This window comes from Uloborus diversus, chromosome 5 (assembly GCF_026930045.1).
Source record: "Uloborus diversus isolate 005 chromosome 5, Udiv.v.3.1, whole genome shotgun sequence".
Classification (NCBI taxonomy): domain Eukaryota; kingdom Metazoa; phylum Arthropoda; class Arachnida; order Araneae; family Uloboridae; genus Uloborus; species Uloborus diversus.
The window spans coordinates 24242359-24262972 of record NC_072735.1 but is presented as its reverse complement, the minus strand read 5'-3'; positions in this window follow the sequence as shown (position 1 = coordinate 24262972).

Sequence of the window (20614 nt, the reverse complement as noted above, 5' to 3'; positions counted from 1 at the left end):
GCTCCAGAATACGAATGTGGTCCCTTTGTGCAACCGTCCAATTCCAGAATAAGATGCCTCAGTGACAACTCATTAGTATGCAGCAGACTTATGTTTCACCGTAAAGGTCTTGTGAGATATGTCTCAAGTAAACGAATTACTCCACCTTTCCATCCCGTATTTACATTTGTTCCGTCTCATCCAATAACCGATAAATTAAGCAAGCTCATATTATACTTTTTTGAAAAGCCTATAATACCTTGCGAAATTTCTTTTGCAATTTCACCACCTGTTAGTGATAAATGACCAATGTACTTGCTACCTGGTTCTTCTATCAGTGCTATACATGTGCTTCAGATGCTAATTTTTGATGGCCAGATGTCTTTTGAAGGGTGTCATCTTTGCGGCCGTCAAAATACAAACTCTTTATGGCTGCCCCTTTAACTGCTCTTAAATCCATTTCTCTTGGCTCACTCCTTTTTTTATCGACTATATTTTTGTTTTGTTTAGGATAAACTAAGTCGAAATCAGCGAGAACTGCTGTAGCAATTTTAGCCACTGCTCTATTTGAAGCGACAGTTAGATCAGCTGCTAAAGCTGTATGAGGCATAAAAATGTCAGCATGTCCTGCATTTCCTGTCAGGGGGTTTCGTCTCTTAAGTGGGTAGTAAAGTCGAGAGGAAGAAATGGCTTGAGAATAAGAAGAATATTTGCGTTAAATTCATTGGTCAGTTTAAAGGACTTGAGAGAATTCACATTTTTTTAATACTCAAGGGCTCTATTTGTTAACCATATATAAAATAGTTATAAAATAATCTTAGGAATAATAGAAGCAGTTGAGCGCCGTTTATTATCCAGGAGAAACAATTGGAACCGAAGATTAAAAAATTAGCATCTTATATAACTATTTTTTATTTGAGTGTGTGCATTTTTTACAATTGGTGTACAAATGTCGCATAAAATTGATTGAATTTTCCCTGTTTTTGCTACGTAACGTATTGCGTAACATTTCCGTATTTACGTATTTCGAAACATTTTTTTTTTATTATTTTCATTTTTCCCATGTTTCAGTCTTAAAGGAGTGTAGCTAAATATTCTACGAAATGCATAAAAGTATTTGAGGATTTCAACTAATTCACTGACATATACTTCTAATGTTTGCTGAAACTAGCTTCAAACTTTTATTTTTGACCCCTCCTTTTTTTTAATTAATTAATTAATTTAATTTTATTATTATTATTATTATTATTATTATTATTTTTGAAAAAAATTGCATTTTTGCCCTTTTTTTCAGTTTTTCAAGGTCAAATAGCGCCGGCTAAATATTTAACAAATTTAGCGAAATTTTTTATGGGTAATAACGGGCCCATATAGCAACTTTTCCGCCCTATCCAAAAACAGATTTCCAAAAAAAGTTTTTTCGGCCCACCCTAGTGCACACCCTCATGCTACGAACTAACTTTGTGCCAAATTTCATGAAAATCGGCCGAACGGTCTAGGCACTATGCGCGCCACAGAGATCCAGACATCCTCCATACAGAGAGACTTTCAGCTTTATTATTAGTAAAGATTTATACAGAAACAGAAAATTCAGCCTAAAATGAAACTTTTTGTGATTATATGCCTATATTTTAGGATAAAAGAACTTGCTAGACCCTAAAAAAATTTCTCTAAAAAGGAAAGAAAGAAAAACCTATACTGCTACTTTCTTTTTTTCTGGGGAAGGGGGGGGGGGACATGCATTTAACCATAACATATGTTCAATAGAAAGCTGTTTGTATTATCTATACTTTATAAACCTTGCAATCATTCTTGTTCTGCAAAAAAGATATGAAAATACAATAATAAAGAAAATAAAACAGCAGACATTGCAGAAAAAGACGGGGGGGGGGTTAAGATCTTAATATTTCATTCCCCCCTCCCCTTGAAAATAAATGATGTCACTCTCAAATCGGATTAACGTAGGAACTTATTGTTTGCATATTGTGCATAATGCAATGCGCAACGGAGTTGAAAAACTTTTGCTCCACATAGATAATTTTGCATTAGACATTCATCAATGGCTTAAATTATTGTCAACCTTAAGGGGGAAAGATTTTCATTCCTTGCAAGTTGAATTGCTTGATGAAGCTTTGACTGATCATGTCTTGTTACAATATGTTGAAACGGAGTGATTAACTCTTTAGCCTGTATGTGATAGACTCATTGAGCAGTATTTAGTTATTGAACATGATTTCTTAAATCTATACTACATGTTCAATATGAAGGTGGCAATTTAGATAGATATAATAGAACTCCAAGTTCATTGAAAGATCCATTTACACTTCCACACTTACTTTTTGTCTCATTTCTCTATGACCTGCTCAAAATAATGTACTTCTTTTACAAAAAGAAAGACCAGTTGTTCATTTTTTGTACCTAAAATTGGGCGAACTTATTAGAAATACATTTTTAAAGTTCATGAAATCTAAAGTTGTGGGAGACAAAAATGTCTATTTCTGTAATAAAATGTTTATTCGTGTACTTATTACAAAGTCAAATTCATTAAAAGATTTTCCTTTAAATTGCCTGTTTAGATTAACCCAGATTCAAATTATAAGGTATTTCTACTTCATAACATGTCACTGTGTTGAAGAAAAAAAAATGAATTCATTCTGTTGTCGTTTTTAAGATTGACTTTGAAATATTTGATCACCCACTACAAAAATCAAGTTTATAAATTACATTTAAGTAATTAAAACTTGATATTTGTTATGCTAAAAATGTCCTAACATTTTACCAAAGGGTCATTCCATGTCAAATCAACCAAAAAAAAAAAAAAAAAAATTATTTTCAAATTTACCATCTCAGATTTTCATGAAAATTTCAGGGATTATACTGTTTGACATTCTAAATTCAGATTTACTTTAAAAAAAATCAATCTCTTTTGGTTAATGAGTTTTTAATTTTTTAAATCTGTAAAAAAAACACGTTTTTTTTACTCATCTGTTGCGCTTAAGAATGCTACAATTATAGTTGTATGGGGTCAATACAGTTGGTTAATAGCTCATTTTAAAGAGAATTGCATAAGCTTTAATTTGACATATAACTTGCCTAATTTTCTTAATTTTTTAATTTTTTTAAATTTAAAATTTAAATTTTTTTAAAGTTAGTGTCTTTTAAAATTTTTGAAAAAAATATATGTTTTTTAATATGTTTTAGTTGATTTATCCTAAAAATTTCAGAGTGGGGACATGATGGGATCAGCAGTTATAGCAAATAATGCAATGGTGCTACTTAGCATTTTTGTTTAAAAATTAAAAAAACAATAAATAAATAAAAAATACTTTTTTACATGCACAAAACTTTTTTTAACAATTTAAATTTATTTCAAAATATACATGATTTAGTTGTTTTTAATAAAATTATAAAAAATTTGTAGTAAAACTATGAATAGTTCATTTAATTAAACAACCGTTAAATTTCAAAAAAATCTTAAATTTTGGTAATCTTTTATTCCTTTGAAGTTCAGTAAACAGAACTAGCACAGAAACTTCGAGGATGTAATTTTGAAATGTATAAACACAAAGTAGAATTCGATACATAAAAATACCTTGTGCAGATAAGTCTTTCATCTACTCAGTTTGGAAAGTAGCTTTTTACTCGCCTTTGAACTTTCAGATTCTGAGAGATTATAAACCCTTCCAGTTTGTGTTGTAGGGTCAACTTTGGTTAGTATTTCCGTTTTATTTACTAGCAATACATCAGGAATATGAGGGTACTTAAAGGATGAAGAAGGTCCATGAGGTTGTAAAAAACTTACTTTAACCTCCTCATTTTCAATTCCTAAAACGCAACCTAGCCACCATTCATTAATATATACACATGTTACAAAACCAACTATATCATTCATGTCCAAATCATCAGCATCATCATGTTTGCTTACTATCTCTTTTTTTGTGTGTTGTGAAAAGGAGTTATATTTAACGAAAACTGTGCTTTTGTTTTTAGGTCTGTAATTGTGGAACTGTTGAGTTCCTTTCACTGTTATGGCTTCTTCAAACCTTGTTTTCAGAAATGCTCTTTTTCGTAATCTTTTTCTGTTGAATATATGAAATCGATATTTTTAATATTGTCTTTAGACCATTCATATAATTGACGGGGGGGGGGGGGTCATAATCTGTTCATTATAGACCATACGAAGACTTGCTTGTGCAGCTAATCGCTTAACTGTGCCGCCTATACCATCACAAGCAAAACAAATTGCACAAATGGCATTGACTGCTGCATAAAGGCAAAAAAGGAGGCGATATAAATTAAGAAATAAAGGAAAACATAAATATTACAAAAAATGAAACAAAGTAGCATGAAAGGGATGATAAAAAACAAATTATATAATTTTTAAAAACCTAGCATAATTACCAAAGTTAGTTCAGAATAAAATTAAAAAGAGAAATTAGGTAAAGAAGTAGAATAAGAGTTGAACAAATTTAAAGTATTGAAGTCCCAAGTTTAAATTAGCAGCTGCATTACTCCTCTTTAAAATAATGAAACCTTGTTAAAATCTATTAGTCATTTAAAGCGCTCTTTGTTATGTCTTCACAAAAGATAACTGCTGCTATAAAAAATTTTCCAGCACAAAATTCGACAAACAGATACTCCTAGTTCAGTTCGAAATAATTTGCGATTTTAGCTAATTTTGAAAGAATTGATCAGATACCACAATGTCGATATATTGGTTTACGGGAAAGTAGGCTCGTTTAGTTCTTTACGGAACTGCTTGTTTTAATCTCAGAAATGATAGGTAACAAATAAATATGTTTTAAATTTCAAAACGTTGCACCTCGTGTAGATTTCAAAACAAAAAAGCTTTAAAATAAAATATAAAAAATGGTTTTCAAATCTAAAGACGATTTCTATAAACTTGGTTCGTACTAAAAAGTAGGAAATAAAATAAGTATATGATTTCTTGATCGCAATACAACAAATTTGCAGTTAACCTTTTTATCTGTATATTTAGGTTAATTCTAAGGAATTAAATTAAAATTAAAAATTTAAAAATAGAAATAAACGATATACAGTTTTGTACAAACAGCTTCTATTATTCCACCTATATATTTCGTTCGTTTGGAAGAAGAGTGCCACAATACGAAATTTTTAATTGTCTTTTTTTTTTTTCGTTTAAATGGTTCCAAATGACGTTATCTTCTTTGGAAAATAATGACAGATTTTTTGTTCTAATGTGAACCACTGGAGAGCACAGCAAACTTCCTTTTCTTAATGCAAATTGCCTGAAGAGTTCAACTTCAAACGCTTCTCCTGTAGAATTTAATTTCTTCGTATTGTGGCACTCTTCTTCTAAAAATGAGCGATTTCTTCTTCTCAAAATGGGGTCGATTCCAAAATTTTAGAAGTATTTTTTTCTGAAAGAGCATGCTTAAAAACATAGGATCTTACCATTTTTTAAATAATTTGTTTAACTTTAATATTTTAAAATAATTCCTTAAATTTGTACGCTTTCATTCTTTACGCTTCCACCGATGACATCACAAATTACGAAATTCCATTCAGTGTTACCTTTCTTTTACCAGGAAACATCACGATCAAGGAAATTCAAAAAAATTCCAAATTGGTGGCATTCGAAAGAGCATTGGAAAACATGTTTATGACACTGAAACTACGTGCCCTCGTGACCACGTTATCGAAATATGATGTCTTAAAAATTGCCGAAATTTTTAGTAAAGTCGCCAAATTTAGCGAGTTTTGTTCAGAAATGGAAGGTACGGCGCGAATTCAATATCTGCATCTGACAAGACATTTCACTTCCAGCTTTGGTCACCACCAAAGCGCGTGAGAGATATCGCATTAATTCTTTACTCGGGGTGACTACCATGGCGCGGGGTGTCGTGGCACAGACTGCGGCATTGAAATTTTTAGGGGCTCGTGTTCCAGGATATTAACGTGCAACTGTATAGGGGAAAACGCCACAGCCCGAAATATTTGTTTTATTTTATTGTAAAAACAATGGAATTTTTTGTTATTCTTAAGACTGTCTGTTAAAAAACTGATATTTAAAACTTTTATGCTTCTGCGGGTGAAATATTTCCACTGAAAGAGTTTATTCGATGATGAAACTGTTTTGAAAAAAATATGATAACCGTAGAGAAACGGTAAACACACTTTAAAGTCTTTTTTTTTTTTTTTTTTTGAAAAGTCGTAAATCTGCTTCAACAGTATCTAAATACGAAGAAAACGACATTTTAAAAGATTTCAAACCATGTTCTCAAATTAAAAAAAAACGATTTCTGTCAGTTATTTCCAGTGTGTTTTTCGTTATGTGTATCGTTTTCAAGTTATGTGTAAACCCTCTAACAAGTCAAATAAAAAAAAAATGTATTAATGTTTATTTTGCTCGTATTTGAATTCCCTTTTAACGTGCAACATAATTGGTAAAAGTGACTTCAGTATTTTTAAAAATGACTAAATAACATGCAATATGATGTGCATTTACATTATAGCGACTTTCAGTTGCAGTGACAGACTTTTACGAACTACAGGGGTTGTTGTAATGAACGTCGACTGTAAAATTTTTGATAAGAATCTGTTATGAAGTAATTTCCGACATCGTTAGTTTTGCTGTGCAAATTTTTGACATTTACTATTCGTTGTTTTCTTTTTTTTAATTATTATTTTTTTCGATTTTAAATTAAACATTTTCGCTAGCAGTGGTGGGACAATAAAACTTCATGAACGATAATAACTTTTGAAAAAATAAATAAGAGCTGGGATACTACAATCCAAGATCATGTTCTTTCAACATCAAAAACTATCCATTTTATTTTCAATATATAAGCTTTAATAAGCATGTTTTTTTTACTTATTCATATTAATTCTCGTACATAATTATTAATTACTTACAACACATTTCATTACAAGAGTACAAACTTAAATTAGTTAAGTAAAACACACTTGAAATGCACTTAAATTCTGAAATGCATTATTATCACGATTACAAAGTTAAATCCTACGTTCAATTTCGTTATAAAGTTGTAGCTCCTCTGGATAAAGCTCTCTAGTTTCCATTTCACAGGCTTCATAGTTACTTTTTAATTTTACCTACACAAGTAAAGGGTTAATTCGAAACATCGTTTACGCGCTTTGCAGATGACCAGAAATGGAAATGAGAGTCTTGCTAGACGCAGGCGATGAAATCACGTGGTATTTTCCATTTCTTGCCAAATCTTTAAATTTGGCGAATTTTCGTAAGATTTCGACAGACTTTGACCCCCCATATCTCAAAAACAAAAGGACGAGGGCACACAATATTTGGGTCAAATTTTTTTCTAAAGATACTCTTTCGAATGCGACCATTTTAAACATTTTTCATGATTACTGAACTCGTGACGTTTCCCGGTTAGAGCAAAATATTTATTAATTCGTATCTTTACTCACGTGTATTGGCATCGATATGGTTAGCAATCGTAGAGTGCAATTATTTAATTCGCTTCTTGATTATCACAACGTGGAAACGCGGAATAAAGATACGCAAAAGTTCATCATTTGTGACGTCATCAAGACCACGCCTTGTTTGAAAAATCGGACATTTAAAAAAATTAATTAAAAAATAACTGTTGGAAAAATAAAAGTATTTTCTGGGTCCATGTTTTTTTTTTTTTTTTTTGCTTATTCTATCAATTTGAGTGACAAAAAGTACTACATTTGACTGAAGGAAACAACCCCATTTTCAATTTAAATTCTATTACTTGCTTCAGCACAAACTTAAATATTAAGGTATTAAGATTAACTGCGATTTTCGCGTGTTTTAATCAAGAAATTATATTACTTATTCATTTTATACTTTTTGATGCGAACCAAGCTTATAGAAATAGTATTTAGATTGAAATACATTCTCTTTCTCTCTCTCTTTTTTTTTTTTTTGTTATTCTAGAAATGTTATCTTGAAAAGCACTGTGAAATTGAACTTATAAAATACCAGTAAAAGAAATTGGAAAAGAAAAAAAGTTCATTGAAAAAATGACGGACAATTTTCATAAAAGTGTTCGCCCAGTAGTCGAAATTTGAACATAATCTTAACTGAAAATCTAACATGTATATGAGTTTTCTTGTTTCCAACATTTTTATCTCTTATACGTTACACTCTTATACATTCGTTCTGTATTATCGTTCTGTCGTTATCTCATTCGCTCATATACATTCGTTCACTGCACATGGGAACATACAATTTTACTTGTACTTACAACACAAAACAGTAAAAATTTATTCAGTTGTATGTTATTCTCGAAATAAATGAATGAACAGGGATATTTCGACAATGGGGTTGTTTCCAAAATTTTAAAACTATTTTTTTCTGAAAGAACATTTTTAAAAACATAGGATCTAACCATTTTTTAAATAATTTGTTTAAGTTTAATGTTTTAAAAAAAATCCTTAAATCGGTACGCTTTTATTGTTTACATTTCTTGCCGATGACATCACAAATGATGAAATGCCATTCTGTGTTGTCATTCACAGAGCAAAATACTTAATTTGCATCTTTACTCACTGGTATTGGCAACGATATGGTTGATAGCAAGCGTAGAGCCAAATTTTAATTCGCTTCTTGATTATCATAACGTGGAAACGCGGTGCAAATTGCGCCATCATTTGTGACGTCATAAAGACTACGCCTTGTTTTCAAAATCAGACGTTTTAGAAAAAATAATTAAAAAATAACTGTTAGGAAAATGAAAGAATTTTCTATGTTTTTTTTTTTTTTTTTTTTTTTGTTTTTGTTTATTCTATCAATTTCAGTGACTAGAAGTACTACTTTTGTAGTGATGTAAAATACCTGGGTATTTATTTTTAGGGGTAAATACCCAGGGTATATACCCGGGTAAATACCCAAAATAGGTATTTACCCTGGTATTTATTTCAAAAATTTATATTCAACTAAAATACTTTTCTGTCTGTATTCCACTATGTATATCTATAACCAACCATATGCAAAACAATAAAATTTTGCCCAAAAATTGCATTTTGATCACATACAGGGTGTCTATAAATGATGGACCCGATTTTAAAAAATCGTATTTTCAAAAGTTCTCGACGGAATAAAATAATGAATGCGTAAAATTTAGGGGAAAAGTACCAAGTTTTTTTTTTACCTTATAAATGTTCGATATGGGACCCTCTTGTCGCACGGCATACGTCCATTCGATAATCTAGTTCATTCCACACATTTTCTAACATGTCTCTGTTAATGGTTTGTAATGCTGCAGAAATGCGTTGTTCCAATTCTGGGAGCGTTTTCGGCATTGGTAAGAAAAACAACTTGGTACTTTTCTCCTTAATTTTACGCATTAATTATTTTATTCATTACTTTTGTAAATATGATTTTTTAAAATCGGGTTCGTCATTTATGGACACCCTGTATTTAAAGAATTATTGTGTGAAACAACTTAGCAATCTAATATGATATTCACATTAAATGTTTTGGATATGCCTAATCAATGTCCCCATCTTTCTTTTTCACTTTTCAAAGCAAAATTTAAAGTTTTACCAGTGCAAATACAAAGTGAGTGACAAACTAACGCCTCCTAAATACTAAATACCTATCGCGTTCTCCCTTTTAACATAGAGCAAAATGATCCCAGTAAGCATAATTTCGGTCTTCTGGCTACTGCCAACTATCGAAGGTCGAAAGCATTAGAAATTAAAAGCGGAGAAAACAATTGGTTAACTTCTAAATTTTAAAATTCACCAATTAACGATTTGATTTGAATTGTTTGGATCCATCATCATACAACACCATCCATGTATTGCCGCCAGGTAGCGTTGTTTGTGTACCGGCGGAGGATCACTTTTAAAGCAAATGTGATAGGCATTTAGTATTTAGGAGGCTTTGGACAAACTGATCACAAATCAAAGACAAAACTAGCCATAACTAGTAGCATGATGTTATGAAAAATCAAAGATGATAAATTGCGCAAGCGCCATCTATGTAAACTTAAATCCCTTTGTTTTACCCCTTAAAAAAATTAAATTATCCTGCCATCCTATTTAAGTTTTAGAATAGTTCATTCTAAGTTCTGACAGTTTTTTTGATAAGATTTCATTACACCTTTAATTAAAAAAAATTATAATATATAAATTTTTATATTTTTAATCTTTTATTTTACAGTTTATATTTTAAAAAGAAAATTATCACCTTTTGATACCACCTAAATTTTTTTGTTGGCAAAATGCGCAATTACTAGGGCATTTACCCAGAGGGAAAATACCCCAAAAATTATTTACCTTCCCACCCTACATCCCTAATTGTGTGTATTAAAAATAGTTCGAATAAATTTTCATCATGAAGTACCGGGGAGCAAATGCAAATGAGCAAGGCAACAGAAAACAATATTTTGATTTTGATTTTTGCTTATTAATGTGAAAACTGTTTCTATATTTGCCACGTTATCACTTAAACAGCAATAATATAAATAAATAAATAACATCATAGTCTTAATAACTTCTCAGTGAATTCTTCCAAGCATCCCTCATGCTTACTTTTTTTTTTTTTTTTTCATTTTGGATATGACTAACCTAGATGGTGATTTTGAAATCCTGAAGTTCATCATTGAATTGCTTATACTTGTCCAATTATGACATTGAAAAGAAAGATTCTTTGGTTCACGATATGTTTCTTTCATAATTTCATCAAGTTTTCCAATAAAATTTTTTATAAACTGTATAATACATATGTATGCATCAGTTTTACCAATTATTTCATATTTATATTTAAAGAAAAAATTCCAACTCACGTTTTGCATTTTTTTTTGTAAAATACCCAGTTTTTGGGTATTTACCCAGGCCTAGGGTAAAAAAAATATTTACCTACCCACTGGGTATTTACCCGATCCACATCACAACTTTTGACTGAAGGAAACAACCCCATTGGGAAATCGGCAACGTCGTCCAACTCTTGGCATGAATAAAAGTTTCTTTTCGAAATCCGGTTGTTTTGTGGTAATTCTATGCAAATGGATACTTTCCTATTTTCAGTTTACGTATATAAAAGAAAAACATTTCTCGCGCGGGTTGATGTCAAACGTTCTAGGCGAATGGAAAAAAATAGCCAACTTCTTGGTTGTCGAAATCTTCCCGAATGAAATGGTACAGAGAAAAACCAGTATATACCAAAAATACATAAATAATTTTCTTTGTAAATAGTCTATAGTATTTTATCTATCCTTGGGAAACAGTTTAAATGTCCCCCATCCTTGTAAATGAGCCTCAATAATAATAATGAATGCAAGAATTTTCATTCATTTAACATTCAAGCGGGAATTGGCAACACTAAAAATATTAGTTTCATGGTTGAAACACGCGGGTTACTCGATCATTTATATGAGGATTTTTCACTTGAACTTGATCCACAAAAATGACATGATTTGTAGTTCGTTGGCAATGGCTCACATATGCATGAATGAATTTCTTGAAATTTCCGTGAATTGTTGGTTGTTATGAGAGTTTGCTCAAAATACGTGACACATGGGAGGAAGTGGCGCCTAATCCATTTCCTTGAATTTGATTAAAGATCGTTGGTTGATTTTATTGGTTAGTAAATTTCATTGATGTTGAATAGCTTGCATGATTAAAACTCCATAAGTAATGACAGCTCCAAATGTCGTTAGAATCAAACTCTTTTCCAATGATATCATGCCCAAAGCAGAAGGCGAAAGCTGGTCTTCTACATATTCTGACTGTTTGGAAAGAAGATTAATGTTCACTATGATTTGACGATCAAGAAACCCGTTCCATTTGACAAATGCCTTTAGAATAATGTGCTTTATTTCCGAAAGTTCCTTCTGTATTGTAGAAATCAACACCACCAGCAACACAAAGAGAGTTGAATAAAGTGTAACATTTATAAGGGTAAAGGTGTTACGAATTTTATCTACTACCACATCTTGAGAAACAAGTTTACTTACAGAATAAAAAATGTTCAACAGCCAATAAGACAACAGATAAAATGTCAGTGGAGAGAGAATATTTCGAACGTCCTTCATGTAAGCAATATTTTGCAACAGCAATTGTTTTATCTGAAGAATGCTGTCAATGTAAGGATGTGATTGCAACAAAGTATTAATTTCTGCGTTCCTAACTTTCAGTACCTGCTTCATTTCATTATAACTTACGAAAACCAGAATTGCAATCAAGCCAGGATAGCAGTACAAAATTCCTACTCCACTAGCCGTTAAGAACTTGAAGATTACTTTAAGAACTGGTGGTATTGATTCGTTTTTAACTGTCCCAAACGTGTAATTTTGTTCAGATAAAAACACTCGATCTTGAATCAAAATTCTAGCAACATTTAGTAGAGCGTATGAAAATGTCAATATGCAGTACAATTGAACTTTGCCTTTATACCGTTTAAACAGGTTGGCTCTTAGCTCGCGTTTCAATTTATCGAGCTTTTTCATACTAAATGCAACTTCTTTAAATCTACTAGTAATAGTGAGTCGTATCAAAATAACACACATTATATTGGCAAGATAGGCAAGATTTCGTCTCGTACTTGTATCCAGACAGCTATGAACAGTTGCCATAAAGTAACTTAAGAGGACCATGTCCCACAATATTTTCAAAAAATGTAGCATATTATTATTTACCCTGTAAGTGATTTTCAAATAACGTATATCTTTTTTAGCAATCACTCCGAAGATAAGTATACAGTACAAAACAGGACTCCAGTTTTGAGTCTCATTCGTACTGTGCACAGATTTTTTGGTGAAGAGTTTCTTAAAATGCATGCGTTTAAAGTACTTTGCTATTTTGCTGATCATTTTGTTTGATTTCAGTTTTTCGTATTTATGTAGTTTACAACTATACCACAAAATTTCAGACTTAATACCTGTTTGAATTTTAGTTGAAATGAACGTTTCTATCAGGAAACCATTGACAGAGAATGTAAAATAACGATTTAACTCTCACATTTGTATTTTGGAAAACATAAATAATCAAAAACGCTGACTATAATTCATAATCTGTTGCTTTTGAAAAGTTAACTGTGCTGGAAATACGCTGCAACAGGGATAATGCTTGAATTTATAACAGGTATGCAGACAGAGAAAGTGTTTGACGATTTCCTTGGGCAATAAAAGTTTAAAGAAAAGAATCACCTTCATCAAAGCATTTTTTGGCAACGTTCATTATTTCTGAAGAGGATGTATTAACACTACGTTGATAAATCCATGTTGCTTTAACACAAGTTAGGTTACCAATTTGATATCAAAAACATTAGTGAAATATATTTTGTGTCTTCGGCAAGTGTAGGTTTAAGATCGATGATTACTAGTATAAATACTAAACATCAGCAATAAAAGTTTGAAGAAAAGAATCACCTTCATCAAAGCATTTTTTGGCAACGTTCATTATTTCTGAAGAGGATGTATTAACACTACGTTGATAAATCCATGCTGTTTTTACAAGTTAGGTTACCAATTTGATATCAAAAACATTAGTGAAATATATTCGGTGTCTTCGGCAAGTGTAGGTTTAAGATCGGGTGATTAAAAGTATAAATACTAAACATCACTATGATACCATAAGAGTGTCAATTTTCTTAGACAATCAAAGGTGTGTGGAGCAAGATTATTTAATGAACTCACAGAAAGAAATTCGTTACATCCTTCAAGGAACATAGCTAAAAAAACATTTTTCTTTTTTTATCCGATGTGAATAATGTAATGAAATATTGAGTTACAGCTATTCAATATCATCATAATACAGTCCCACTGTTTTTATTCAATTTGAACATTTGAGCTCTTCACAAAAATGTATACTTAAGCCAGAACCACCGGAATAGCTTGTAACATTTAACATAGAAATGTCAACAAAAGGCACAATGGGAAAAATTCGCGTCAGTCACTTACTGTTTGATCTTTGTCATTTTGAAGTTCTTGCTTATAATTTCGAGGTAGGTATCTTGAAATCGATCGTATTCCCTTGAAATGGTAGAAAATAACACATTGAAAGAAACTGAAATAATTCACGTACGTTCTTGAAAGAAGATCAAACCGCTCCTATAGATTTCTTTGAACAAGGAAACAACATTAAAAAAAAAAAAGTGGCACACGTGAATTGTTTAAATGAAAAAAAAAACAGAGCAACCTTAATCTTTTTATCTTTTTTTACATTAATGTTAAAAATACTCCCACATCCGCACTCCAATATTTCATGCTCGAAACCAAATCTATTACGTAGGAGTTAATAAGACTTATACCCAATAATGTAAACAATTTATTAAAAAAATATTTTAATAAATAAATAAATAAGTATAAATATGAAAATCATTTTAAAAATACATAATTCATTTTAAAATCCGCAGGTCCACCTACCTCTCACTCTTCTCCTAAGCGTAAATCCGAAAAAGGGTCATGGGCGGGGAGACCACTGACCATCCCTTAAAGCAACTAAATATAACCAAAGTCCTCATTTTGGGAGTTTCAATTTGAATAACTTATCGGGAAAGAATCAAGTATCCCCTGTTTGAGCCTGAATATTATTTACTACTCTATATCCAATTTATGTGCTCATGTTTTAATAACGATCCCCTTCTAAACCAGAGACTGGATATACCCTTGCCCGCCCCATATACTTCTACAAACAAATTTAACGCTCCTAACCACTACTCGCGCCGTGAGCAAAATACTCATACTAAAAAGAATATGAAACTTTTTTTTTTATTACTAGGGGCTCGGCTCCCTGCTAGCTGACGCTCATTAATTCCCGAAGATTGCTTCGAAATCTTATTTGATTCGCAAAGATTTAAATCGTCAGTTATAGAAAGAAACAGATTAATGAATCAGATATAGAATGAATAATGATAGAAAGACAGATCATTTGGAACAAAAAGCACCTATTCTCCGGGTTTTTGCAGAGCCGCAAGGGCTAAGGGGCTCCTGAGCATTGCAAAACTGCAGTTTTGTATATTTGAGAAGTCGCTTTCATACCCGTGGTCTTTAGTAATATATTTTGCTCTGAATTGAGTTAAGTCTATTTTCCGCCAAAATCGAAATTCTTAAAGTTTGTGAATAAGAAAAAATAAATCGAATCTAACAGACGTAAATATGGCCGAACAAAATAAGACATCATTAATTTGAATGGAGATGAGATATTTCGAACTTGATTAAAACGGCTTGAAACATTTTTTCCTTTGGAGATAGAAGCTTAGATTTTCGAACATAGGTCGAGAGAGATCTGAAGTAAAAAATGTCGCTTTTTCCAATGGCGTCAAAAAGAAAACTGTGGGACAATTCCTTAACTTTTGCTGATAGATTTAATAAAGAAAGTAATGCCTTAATTTCAGCTAAGCCTAAAAAAAATCGAGATAAAAACGCAAAAAACTCACCCCTTTAATAGGCAATTTACGCGAAATTTGAGCTTAAAAAATTAATTACAAAAAAGAAAAAAAAAATGTAATTTAAAATGCAAAAAACAAAACCCCAGGTGCAAACTCCGACGCTCGAAGTAATCATGTACAAAATTTCAAGGCTGTAGATGCTATGGGGTCTCCTGGACGCTGGCCCGCCAGACTTCCTTTCAGAATTTCTTTCCTTACTTTTTTTTAATATAAAAAGATAATTTCCTCAAATATTTCATTTATTTCAACTAATTCTATTTTATATTACACTTGCTGCTTAGAATAAATAATTAATAAAGTATTTTTCACTAAAAAGCTTTTAAAACACTTTTTAAGGAAAACAGGCGTTAGAAAAATCCTCACACGCGAGTTTTTAGTAGGCCATTCATTCATTTTTACGCGAGTAGCTGGAGGAAGAAAAATGCCGGATGGGGAAAAAAAGAACAAAAATCTCGCGTTAATATTAGATTGTTCGTTGAATTTTTGATACAGTGACCCCTCGTTACATCACGTCTCATTATATCGCTCATTGGGAAGTACATCATGCATTTCCTTTGTTTCCCAAAAATTATATTTAAAGGAAAAAAAAAAGAAAATTTGAATTTTTTTGACATCTTTAATTCAAATTATGCTTTTTGCAATCACTAGTGTGTGAGTGTATGTGGGCATGTGTTTGTGCATATACAGGGTGTCCTGAAAAAGACTGACTGTTTGAAAAAATTATTACAGAAAAACCGTTGATAAAAAAATATAATTCTTGCAGAAAATTCGTGTGGAGGACCGTAAATTTTCCCCCTCAAAGTAGCAAATTTTAGTTCAAAAATTTTCCAATAGTTGGCGCTGCAGATAGTAAGCCCATGAATCAAAGAAAGCTTGAACGTTACATCATAATTTTTCAAAAAAGTTTTTGATGAAAAAAATTACAAAACAATTTGTTTTTTTTTTTTTTTTCAAAATGTCGACCGTCGGCTGATTTTTGCTGTTTTCCGTTGGAATTTCCATTGAATTTGTACCATTTGACCCCCCTCCCCTGGAAAAATCCCCTGGAGTGACGAGCCTGCACGTGGTGAGTCCTGAGTCATTTCAGCACAAGAGAAAAAATGTACAAGAGAGGATGTTCAATAGTATAGTTTTATGTCAGCTTAAGATTTTTGAAATAATATAACTTTTACTTTAAAAATGGCATTTTAGGGTTTTATGCGGAAATTCAAATGAACGATAATGTGCCTCCAGTTTTTTTTGGGAACTTACAAAGTATTTTTCATACTATTAGAAATGAAGTAAAAAATTTTTTGAGAAAAATATACGTCTTTAAAAAATGGCGATTTTTTCTATTTATTTTTCCTCAACTTGAGGATTCTTGCGCGATTTCAAAAATAATTTACAAATTTTTTAATTATTTTTCCCGTTACTAGGATGCTAATGGGCATTTTTTCTGCGCTATTGGAAATTGATTAGAAAAAAAAAGTGTTTTTCCACACACCTTAATGTACATAAATTGAATCGTTACTTTTTATGACCTCAGTTACATCGCTCTTTTCTGTTTCCCGACAAGGCGATATAACGAGGAGTTACTACTATCTTTTAATAAAATTTATCTTTTCGAACTGAGACCAAAATGAGTTTGGGGTATTACTTACAGGTGCCGATATGCATGAGAGTTCAGTTAGTCCGTCTTAACACTTTAAGCATAATATTTATATAACAGATAAAAATATTTTATCCGCTGTATTTCAGTTGTTTTAAATACGAGTATCACAAATAAAACTACATGAAAATCAGTGAATCAGTATACGATAGAATGCAAAAGATAAAGTTAACCGTTTCAGAGATGGATGCTTTGCCAAATAAATATATAAATAAACGAATAATAAATTAATCAAACGAAATTACAATTAAAAAAACATGATCATGAAAAAACATGAAGAGCATTAAATGAAGTTTGATAAAAAACCAGCTTTAAAATAAGGTTTCTTTCCACTGAGATTTAAAAGCGAGATAAATTTTGTTATCTATTTTGAAACAGAATTTCTTTGGGATTTATTTCTTCTGTATGTATACTTAACATTTTTTTTTAATCAAGAATCCTTACATTACTCTGGGAACATTTCCGTCTTTAGCTTCAAGATAAAATGTTATCATATTTAATCACACTTTGAAGTGATAAAATTGTTCAGTATAATTACACTCAGCTCTGTGGTACATTTCTTTTTATCATTTTCTGAAATAAAACAGCGATGTCTTAAGATTTTCTTGAAAATTACCTCTTGTTGCGCAACAAATTGAGTGTGTTGTCCAGTTATCACGTCTTGTCTTAACAAAGGAAACCAAACATACAAAGCTGTATCTCTTAACAGATTAACGGAAAATAACTCTATAATGGGGTTGTTTCCTTCAGCCAAAAGTACTACTTTTAGTCATTGAAATTGACAGAATGAGTAAGAAGAATAACATGGACCCAGAAAATACTTTCATTTTCCCAACAGTTATTTTTTAATTAATTTTTTAAAACGTCCGATTTCGAAAACAAAGCGTGGTCTTGATGACGTCACAAATGATGCAATTTGGCGCATCTTTCTACCACGTTTCCACGTTATGATAATCAAGAAGCGAATTAAATATTTCGCTCTACGCTTGCTATCAACCATCTTTTTGCCAATACACGTGAGTAAAGATGCGAATTAAATATTTTGCACCGTGAATGGCAACACTGAATAGCATTTCATCATTTGTGATGTCATTGGCATAAGCGTTAAACGATGAAAGAAGCACCGATTTAAGTAATTAAAAGAAATAATAATAATAATTTGAACTTTGACATTTTGAATTCAAATTATGTTTTTCGCAATCACAAGTGTGTGTGTGTGTGGAGAGGGGGGGTATGTTTGTTTATGTGTGGGGATGGATGTGTATGTAGGCAATGTGTGTTTGTGTGTGGGTAGTTGTGTGTATGTGCGTTTTTGTGTGGGGGCGGGTATGTGTGTGTTGGCATGCATGTTTGTGTCTGTGTGCAGGCACGAGTGTTTGGGTAATTGTGTGTATGTGTAGGTGTCTGTATGTATGCGTGTGTGTGTTTGTGTGTGGGGATGGATGTGTATGTAGGCAATGTGTGTTTGTGTGTGGGTAGTTGTGTGTATGTGTGTTTGTGTGTGTGGGGGGGTATGTGTGTGTTGGCATGCATGTTTGTGTCTGTGTGCAGGCACGAGTGTTTGGGTAATTGTGTGTATGTGTCTGTATGTATGCGTGTGTGTGTTTGTGTGTGTGTAGGCATGAGTGTTTGTGTGGGTAGGTGTGTGTGTATGTTTGTTAGTGGTTGTGTGTATGTGTTAGTGTGCGTGTGTATGTGTTAGTGTGTGTGTGCGTATGTGTGTGTGTATGTTTGTTAGTGTGCGTGTGTATGTGTTAGTGTGCGTGTGTATGTGTTAGTGCGCATCTGTGTATGTGTGCGTATGTGTGTTTAGGTGTGTGCGCGTGTATGTGTGTGCGTATGCATGTGTGTGTAGGCAAGTGACGCAACCTGGCGACGGTTTTCGCTAGAGTAGCAGCATCGTGAGGCGGCCGGCGGACGGTGGTGTTGCAGAGGGAGGCGGGGGAAAATAAAATCAAAGGACATCAAAACAGTCAATAAGCAATCGTGATTGCTCAAAAAAAAAAACAAAAAAAAAATAATTTGAATTTTGACATTTTGAATTCAAATTATGTTTTTCGCAATCACGAGTGTGTGTGTGGGGGGGGGGGGGATATGTGTGTTTGTGTGTATGGGGTATGTGTGTGTAGGCATGTGCGTTTGTGTCTGTGTGCAGGCATGAAAGTGTGGGTAGTTTTTTGTGTGTGTAGGTTTTTGTGTGTGTATATGGGTCATTCCATGCGAAATGAGCAAATCAACTGCGGCTGACATGTCACAGATTTCAATGAAAATTTTTATTTAGATAAACCATGCATATCTATGAGGAAATGCAAAGTATGAAAGTTTAAAAACTGTTTGTTGCTTTGTTATTAAAGTTAGAAGTTGATGCTTACGCTAAGCCTAAATTTTCAGAGTTCATTGCTGCCAGTTTGTGACTCAATAACTCCATAAGTTATAAACGTACACTTAAAAAATAAATATTTCCGCATTTTATAAACAAATCTCTATTGAGAAAGAGCAAAGTAAAATTTACTCGGATTTTTTTTTGAATCGGAGATGTTAACAAAGATTAGTGATGTAAAATACCTGGGTATTTATTTTTAGGGGTAAATACCCAGGTTATATACCCGAGTAAATACCCAAAATGGGTATTTACCCGGGTATTTATTTCAAAAATTTATATTCAACTAAAATACTTTTCTGTATGTATTCCACTATGTATACATATAACCAACAATATACAAAACAAATTTTTGCCCAAAAATTGTATTTTGATCGCATATTTAAAGAATTATTGTGTGAAACAACTTAGTAATCTAATATGATATTCATATTAAATGTGTTGGATATGCCTAATCAATGTCCCCATCTTTCTTTTTTATTTTTCACTTTTCAAAGCAAAATTTAAAGTTTTACCAGTAAAAATACAAAGTGAGTGACAAACTTAACGCCTCCCAAATACTAAATGCCTATCGCATTCTCCCTTTTAACATAGAGCAAAATGATCCTAGTAAGCATATTTTCAGTCTTCTGGCTACTGCCAACTATCGAAGGTTGAAAGCATTAGAAATTAAAAGCTGAGAAAACAATTGGTTAACTTCTAAATTTAAATTTTAAAATTAACCAATTAACGATTTGAATTTTTTGGATCCATCGTCATTTAGAACACCATCCAAGTATTGCCGTCAGGTTAGTAGCGTTGTGTGTATACCGGCGGAGGATCACTTTTAAAGCAAATGTGATAGGCATTTAGTATTTAGAAGGCTTTGGACAAACTGATTACAACTCAAAGCCAAAACTAACTAGTAGTATGATATTATGAAAAATCAATGAAAAGTTGTGCTAGTGCCATCTATGTGGCAAAATTAAACATAAATTCCTTTGCTTTACCCCATAAAAAATTAAATTATCCTGTCATCCTATTTAAGTTTTAGAATAGTTCATTCTAAATTCTGACAGTTTTTTTGATAAGATTTCATTACGCCTTCAATTAAAGAAATTATAATATGTAAATTTATACAGTTTATATTTTAAAAAGAAAATCATCCCTTTTGATACCACCTAAAGTTTTTTTTGGCAAAATGAGCAATTATTAGGGGATTTACCCTGCCTTAGGATAA